Source organism: Carica papaya, chromosome 6, assembly GCF_054855325.1.
Source record: "Carica papaya isolate Zhongbai chromosome 6, ASM5485532v1, whole genome shotgun sequence".
NCBI lineage: Eukaryota > Viridiplantae > Streptophyta > Magnoliopsida > Brassicales > Caricaceae > Carica > Carica papaya.
The window spans coordinates 14,117,682-14,126,047 of record NC_142314.1 but is presented as its reverse complement, the minus strand read 5'-3'; positions in this window follow the sequence as shown (position 1 = coordinate 14,126,047).

Genomic DNA, 8,366 nt, shown 5'->3' with positions numbered 1-8,366 from the left:
TAAAACAAAATAAAAAAAATAACTTTAACTTACAAGTTATTGCTATAATTATTAATTAATCACAGATAATGAGAGAAATAAATATTATCATACATCATATCTAGACTACCAGAATCTTTTGAATATAAATTTCTTTCTTAGATTTGTCTATTTAGAAAAAACAGCCGAGTTAAAGCACTTGATAATAAGAAAAATTGTCATGAGAGAACAAATGTTAAAGAATTTTATTAATTTATAAATGACTCATCGTTAGAAGAGTTGAATACAAGCTTCTTATGAAAACAATCTACGGTGGCGTGATACGCCGCCAGCCAGTTCATTCTTAGGATTACATCAAAGTGCATCGTGTCAATCTCTATTAGGTTCACACATAATTTCCTATGCTATATCTATGACACAAGCTTTGTATATAACCTCCCCCAGTAGTGTTCTACTCCAGGAGTAGACACAAATAACAGAGAATCAAGTTTTTTAGGTAGTACATTCAAGTTTGATGCAAAAGTATGTAAAACAAATGAATGTGAGACACTAGTATCAATCAAAACATGTGCAAGATGATTACAAATAGTATACGTATCCTATATCACGTCTGAGTTGACTTATGCGTCCTATTGAGTAAAGTTTTAAGCCCTGCTCTAGATAGGAGGTCTGATCTGATTCTGATTCGTCAAGCACTCCCTCGCGTAATGTTGGGCGCTCCCACATATACGGCAAGTATTGTTGAGGCGATAGTAGGGTCGGTCCCCATGATCCTTGCCACAGTCTTGGCAAGTCCTGTCGCGTACTGTTATTAAAATATGAAAAGAAGCCCTAGTCATTGGCTTAGGTCTCTTGTTATGCTGAATAAGTGCAGTAGATGTTGGTCTGCTGTGTCAAACTGAGGGCCTAAGGATCCCCACTGCTGGAGAAAAAATGCGAAAATTCCTTTCCACAAGCTATGCTTTGGCTAGAATAACCGAGTAAGTACTGAGCTCGAACATATACAGTTGTTCCTTGATCTCATGATAGAGACCCCACTCGAACTTTCTTGCCTTTCTGTCTTCATCCATCATGCTCTCAGAGGAATACTGACCCAACTTTATGAACTTTTGGATATATTCTAAAATAATCATTTCACCTTGGACCGAGTGTGCAAACTCTATTTCCTTCAGACGTTGGAGATATTTTGGGAAGTACTTAGCATTCAAAGCCATTAAGAATTATTTCCAAGTGACTGGAACGGGTAGGGTGGCCTGTTTGAATTACCACCAGCGGCTTGCCTCTCCCACCAGCATGTAGGTGGCAAGTATGACTCTCTGTTCGGTAATCACCCCAAGAGTCGTGAAAGCCTTCTCTTATACCTCTTAATGTAGTATGAGTTCATGATGGGAGGAACTGAATCTTGTGGAAGAGGAACTTGATGTACTGGGGATAGATTTGATGACCCTGTGGTGATACTGGATGATACGGTGGAGGCACCAAATTGTACTGTGGTGGTGTCGGTGATGCAATTGGGACACCGAGCTATACGGTGGTGTTGCCGGGTGATGCAGTTGGGGCACCTAACCATACTTTGGTGGTGCTGGATGGTACTGTGGAGGAACAGAGTTGTACCGGGGTGGCTCAGGATCCTCTAACTGCAGGGGTGGCTCAACATGTGATAGCAGGAGAGGGTCAGGTAGCTCCCTCCTTTCCTCCTAAGCCTGCTGGGCAGCGATGACTCTCTCCAGCATTTCAAATAATTGTTCAACATCCTCTCGAAACGAACCCTTCCGGACTGCTCGATTTAATGGCAGTCTTCCTCTCCTCATCTATCTATACCTACATTTCACAAGTAATGGTTGACTGATGATTCATTTTTTTTGTTATTTCTACGATTTTTGTGTAAGGAATGGTTCAGAGAAACGCGGCTTTGATACCAACTGTAACGACCCGAAACTTAAAAGAAAATAAATTATAAATTGAATGCGGAATATAAATATTAAAGTTATGGTTTATATTCCTTACACAATAATTTAGAATACCCAATAAGGCTACAAGAATGACTCTTCTAAAAGAATAATGAAAAATCAAAGAAGTAAATGGAAAGTAAATAATTGGATATCCTATTCGCAATCCTCTTGTGGATCAAGATCTAGATCGTGGTCTTTCTGATATGAAATGATTAATGAAATAGTGAGCTATACTAACCCAGTAAGAATGTCATACTACTCACTGATACACAAATAAATGTTGGTAAAAATCATAAAAATAACTAATTGAGCTCTTAACTTAACTAAATTCATTTATCATCAATAAAATGATTTATTGCATACTTACCGTAGTAAAATTTCTAAAACTCACCTATAGAGGTAATAACACAAACAACATCATAATATCATATTCAATTAGCTAGAATAATTGTTTTTTATCTACGTACTAGTATCCATATTAGTCCATAGGGATGTCCTCACTACGCATAAATCCTTATTCAACATTGTCAACTAACCGGCCATCCCATACCTCGTTTGGTATGAGCGTCAAAATATCAATTCTCGATACCCCGTCCGATATGAGGCAACGTTCACGGTAAGATTCTCTATGTACCCGGTCTGTCCACCATCTTTCAGAATATCCAGTAAAGCTCTCATTCATTCATTCACTTAATCAAGTAATTTTCTATTTACATTTAATTTCTAATTTCATAATTTAACTGTAAATCACGCAAAACAAGCAATACATGCATCAAGAAAATACAACTGAATTATCTTATCAACTCTAATATATTATCATGCATTTAAAACTATAAAATCAATCAATCAGTTAAAACATAATAAACAATGACAAATAACATATTCTGACTCCATTAGTAACCTATAATAAATTATCGATATTTTTTAAGTTACGTAAAATACCGTATTATTTAGAATTAAACTTTAATTTCATATAAAGGAATAGAGTGAGAGATTCTTACCCGAATCGGTGTCAGAAATACTAAAATTTCAACTGTATCTACTAGCGGTCCCTAGGTTTCTTGAATTTCTCTTCGAAGATTAAAACACGCTTCAAGTAGTTAGAAATACTCCAAAAAAATCAAAAATCAGTGTTAAAAACCTTTTCTGACAAATTTTGGAATTTTGTCACGACGACACCGCCGTGCTTCGACGACAGCACCGCTGCCCACTGCTGCGATCTACCTCAGACTGGCTATTTTTGGGCAGTTTTGACCGATTTTTGCTGATTTTATACTCATCCCTGTGAGAAAACACGTTAAAGGAATTCGGTTGGCAAAAAAATAGTAAAAAAATCGACAACTCTGCCGGCTCACCTTCGCGGTTGGGCTTTTTTTTGGGTCAACCTGTTGAAAACAGAATAATGAATATAATGGTAAAAAAATCGTACGAAACGGGAATTAAAAAGTGATCATCAGAGGTGGTTTTTGGTTTTCTCCACGGCAGCGCCGCCGGGCTTTACCCACAGTTTTCGACTCACCCACTGGTCCTTTTACTCTAATTTTTCTATGAGGGTGTTCAAAATAAAATATTGAGTAAATGAGAAAATTTTTACCTTTTTTGGCAGTCAGAGGTGTCTCCGGCACGGCAGCGGGCGGTGCCCTTCTCCAACGACTGGTTCTTCTTCTCCAGTGGAGGGCTGGCAGTTAGGGTTAGAGTTCAGTGTAAAGTGATATACTAATACCCCTTTAATCTTGGCCGTCCATCGAGTTTGACATTGACCGTCCGATCGAGTTTAAAAAGAAAATAAATCTGAATCGTTCATCGCGATTTGATCTAGACGGTATGATCTTATTTAAAAAGAGAACAAATCTGGACCGTTCATCGCCTTTAATCGCATTTAGTCGCATGTCTTGCCACGCAGCACACTCTACTTCATTGACACTACTGACTGGGCGGTACTACGTGACATATTTTTCTTAAATTACGTTTTGACATACCTACAGTTTTTAATTTTTCTTTCAAAAATATCATTCGAACCCAAATTTTCACCCTTTTTTTCCCAAAATTATTTTTAATTTCATCCTCCACATCTTTTTTCCTAATTTTTATATTAAATAAAATTCATAAATTTAAAAATTATATTTTATATGTTAATTTTAATTTTTAAAATAAATCCTAAGCCAAGTTTCGGGATCGGGTATTACAATATCGACGATCAGCATTGGCGATCATACAATATCTTGTATGGAGCCATGCTGATACTTGTCTGATAACTGTTATTGTAAGCGAACTCTATCAAAGGTAGGTGATCATCCCAATAGTTCCCAAAGTTTAGAATATAAGCTTGGAGCATATCCTTTAATGTGTCAATCGTCCTGTCTAATTTTCTGGTTGTTCGAGGGTCGAATGCGGTACTAATGAATAATTTTGTTCCCATAACTTGCTGAAAACTAGATCAAAATCGAGAAGTGAACTTGGGGTCGCTGTCCGATACTGTTGATACTGGAACTCCATGTAACCTTACTATCTTCTGAATCTACATTTTTGCTAACTTTTCCAAAGGATCGGTCATCTTGATAGCCAAGAAATGAAAAGACTCGGTGAGCTGGTCGACAATTACCCAAATGACATCATATTCAGAGCGTGCCCTGGGTAACCCTATCATGAAATCTATTGTGATATGTTTCCACTTCCATTTTGAGATCGGTAATAGCTGAAGTAGTCCTCCAAAACGTTGATGTTTTTCCTTAACGTGTTGACATACTAAACACTTAGAAACAAAGTCGGCAACCTCTCTTTTTATCTCGCTCCACCAAAATCGAGATCGCATACTTTGATACATTTTAGTACTTTAAGGATACATGGTGAATCTTGAGCTATGAGCCTCTGTCATGATGTGTTTTTCAGTTCACTGTTAACTAGAATACACATCATGTCCTAAAAGTTCAGCAATCCATCAGTAGAGACTCAAAATTCTAAATTTACTCTCTATTCTGCACCCTTTATGAGAGCTGCTAGGGTGGAATTGGTGGCTTGGGCTTCGTTTATTCTCTGGATCAATTTGAGTTGGACAGTCAGGTGGACCAAACATGCAACTCTCTTCAAATCCTGAAATCGTATATGTTATGCAGCTAATATTACCCTGCATTCAGAAACTATTAGGTGAGCTAACATACCTACACATTTTCTGCTGAGTGCGTCGGTTACCACATTGCATTTGTCTGGATGATACAAAATATTACAATTGTAGTCCTTTAGAAACTCTATCTAACACCTTTGATGCATGTTAAGATTTTTCTAAATGAATATGTGCTTCAAACTCTTATGATAAGTATAAATATCAAAAGTTCCTCCATACAGGTAATGGTGTTAGGTCTTCAAGGCGTGGATAATGGTGGCAAGTTCTAAGTCGTGGGTGAGATAATTTTTTTCATTACTCTTCAGCTACCTGGATCCATAGGATATGACCTTGTCCTGCTGCATCAGAACACAACTCAACCCCAAGTAGGATGCATAACTATAAGCTGTATATCCATCTGTCCCTCTTGTTAAAACCAACACGGGCGTAGTAGTCAACCACTTCTTAAGTTCTGTAAAGCTTATTTTGCGATTCTCATTCCATTCAAACTTAACGTTCTTCTTTGTGAGCTAGGTCAAATGAGCGGTTATGCTAGAAAATCTTTTCATAATCCTGCGGTAATAACTTGTCATTACTAGAAAGATACAAATCTCCTTCACCGAGGTCAATTTCTCCGAACTAAGCACTGCCTCAACTTTTTTGGGGTTCACTGATGCTTCATCTCTTGATATGAAGTGCCCTAGGAAGGTAGCCTGATCAAAGCTGGAACACATACTTGCTCAATTTAATATACAGTTTTCTCTCTCTGAGAACCTTTAAAACTTGAGTCAGGTAATGAGCGCGTTACTCTCTATTTTTTTAATAGACCAAGATATCATCGATAAACATAACGGTGAACTGATACATAAATTATCTGAAAACCCTTTTCATCAAGTTTTCAAACATGACAAAACCCTAATTTTTGATCCTTTTCTCTTAATCTCAAAAAAATTTGTAAATTACCATATTTAGTTTCTTTTGTGGCATAAAATCTTATTCCATCATATTCTTGTCCCCATCAATAACATTAGTGTCCCATTAATGATAGAATTAGAAGATAATAAGAACCAAATTAAGCTAATAATATACAATTAACCCTTTTTTTTACAAGCCCAAAATTTTTCCATCAAAGCCCAAAGTTATATATTAAAGAGGGAAAAGAAAACTACCAAAAAAGGCAAAGGAGAAGAAGAAAAAAAAAGAGAATAAAAGATTCCATGACACTAAAAGGATTTGGGTAAATTAGTAACTTCTTGAGTTCTGTAAAGTTCTTTTCGCAGTCCTCATTCCATTCAAACTTAACGTTCTTCTTTGTGAGCTGAGTCAAATGAGCGATTAGACTAGAAAGTCCTTCCACAAACTTACAGTAATAACTTGTCATTCCCAAAAAGCTACGAATCTTCTTGAACGAGATCAATTTCTCCAAACCAAGCACTACTTCAATTTTTTTGGGGTTCATTGATACTTCATCCCTTAATATGAGGACGGAGGCTCTACTCGAACTTCCTTGTCTTTCTACCTTCAGCTATCATGCTCTCAGGGGAATATCAACCCAACTCTAGGAACCTTTGGGTATACTCCGACATATTCATATCACATGAGATTAGGTGTGCAAACTTCATTTCTTTTAAATGTCAAAGGTGCTCTGGTAGGTACTTTACATTGAAGGCTAACAGGAACAATTCCCAAGTGACTAGAATGTGTAGGGTGGCCTGCTTGAACTACCACCAATGATCTACCTCTCCTACAAGCATGTAGGTGACAAGTATAATTTTATGTTTAAAAACCACTTCAAGAGTCTCGAAGGCCTTATCTGTCTCAACTAACCAATGCTCGTCCTTTCCAAAAGAGGATGCCCCTGTAAAGGTAGATGAGTTTAGTCTTTTGTACCTTTTAACGTTTTTTAGGTACATCATTGGTGGAACTGAGTCCTGTGGAAGAGGGACCAAATTGTTCTGGGGAATGACCACGTAGCCCTATGGTGATACTAGAGGATACGGTGGAGGCACCGGATTGTACTGTGGTGATGTCGGATGGTACGATGGAGGGGCAGGGTTGTATCGGGGTGGCTCTTGATCTTTTCACTGTAAGGGTGGCTCAAATTGTGACAGTGGGGGAGGGTCAAATAGCTCCTTCCTTTCCTCTCAAGCCTGCTGAAAAGGGATGAGTCTCTTCAGCATATCAAAGAGTCAATCAACATCCTCTCGAATCGAACCATCCCTGGCAACTCAATTTAGTGGAGGCCTTCCTCTTCTCAAGTTTTTGTACCTACATTTCACAAAGAATGGTTGAATGATAGTTTTTTTTTTAGTGTTTTTAAGACTTTGTGCAAGGAATTGTTCCCAGGAACGCAGTTCTGATACCAACTCTAAAGACCTAAAACATTAAAGGAAATGAATTTATAATTTAAATGTAGAAACGATTAATAAAGTTATGATTTACATTTCTTACACAATAATTTAATATGCCTAATAAGGATACGAGAATGTCCCTACTAAAAGACAAACAGTAATTAAGGAAATAAAAACAAGAGTGAATAAATAAGCCTCCTAGGACAACCTTCACTAGCACTTGAAGGGAGTCGGGTGGTGAACTACTCATAATCTTCTTATTGATTAAAATTTAGATCTTGGTCTCTTGATCTGAAATAGTTAATGAAATGTTGAGTTACAATAGTCCAGTAAGAATATCACACAAATCACATATACGAAAAACTGAAGATTGGTAAAAATCATAAAATAACTAATGGAGTCCTTAATTTGAATAAATTCATTCAATACAAAAGAAAACCATTTATTATGTATTTACCGTAACGAGTTTTTAAAAAATAACTTATAAAAATCCATATTCATGAAAGGGTGAGCTACATTATCCTAATAAGAATATCACACTAATTACAGATATATAAAATTGAAGATTGGTAAAAATCATAAAATAACTTATAGAACCCTTAATTTGAGTAAATTCATTCATACAAATAAAACTGTTTATTTTGCACTTACCGTCACGAATTTTTTAAAAATAATTTATGAATATCCATATTCATACCACTTTTTATTTTCACGCATAAGAGAACAAGAGACGATAACTTTCATTTCTTACCTGCTTACTGGTACCCCTAGGAGTCCATAGGGATGTCCCCCTACTCGTGAACAAATATCTAATTTAAACAATTAACCGACCGTCCTTATACCTTGTCCAGTAATAGGCACCAAACATTCTATTTCCTTAATACCTTGTCCGGTGTGAAAGTGAACAATATCTCCCAAATCTTCTCGGTAAGGAATTTTCCAGTCTTGTTCAACTAAAGTAATGTTCACAGTAGGGTTCCATTC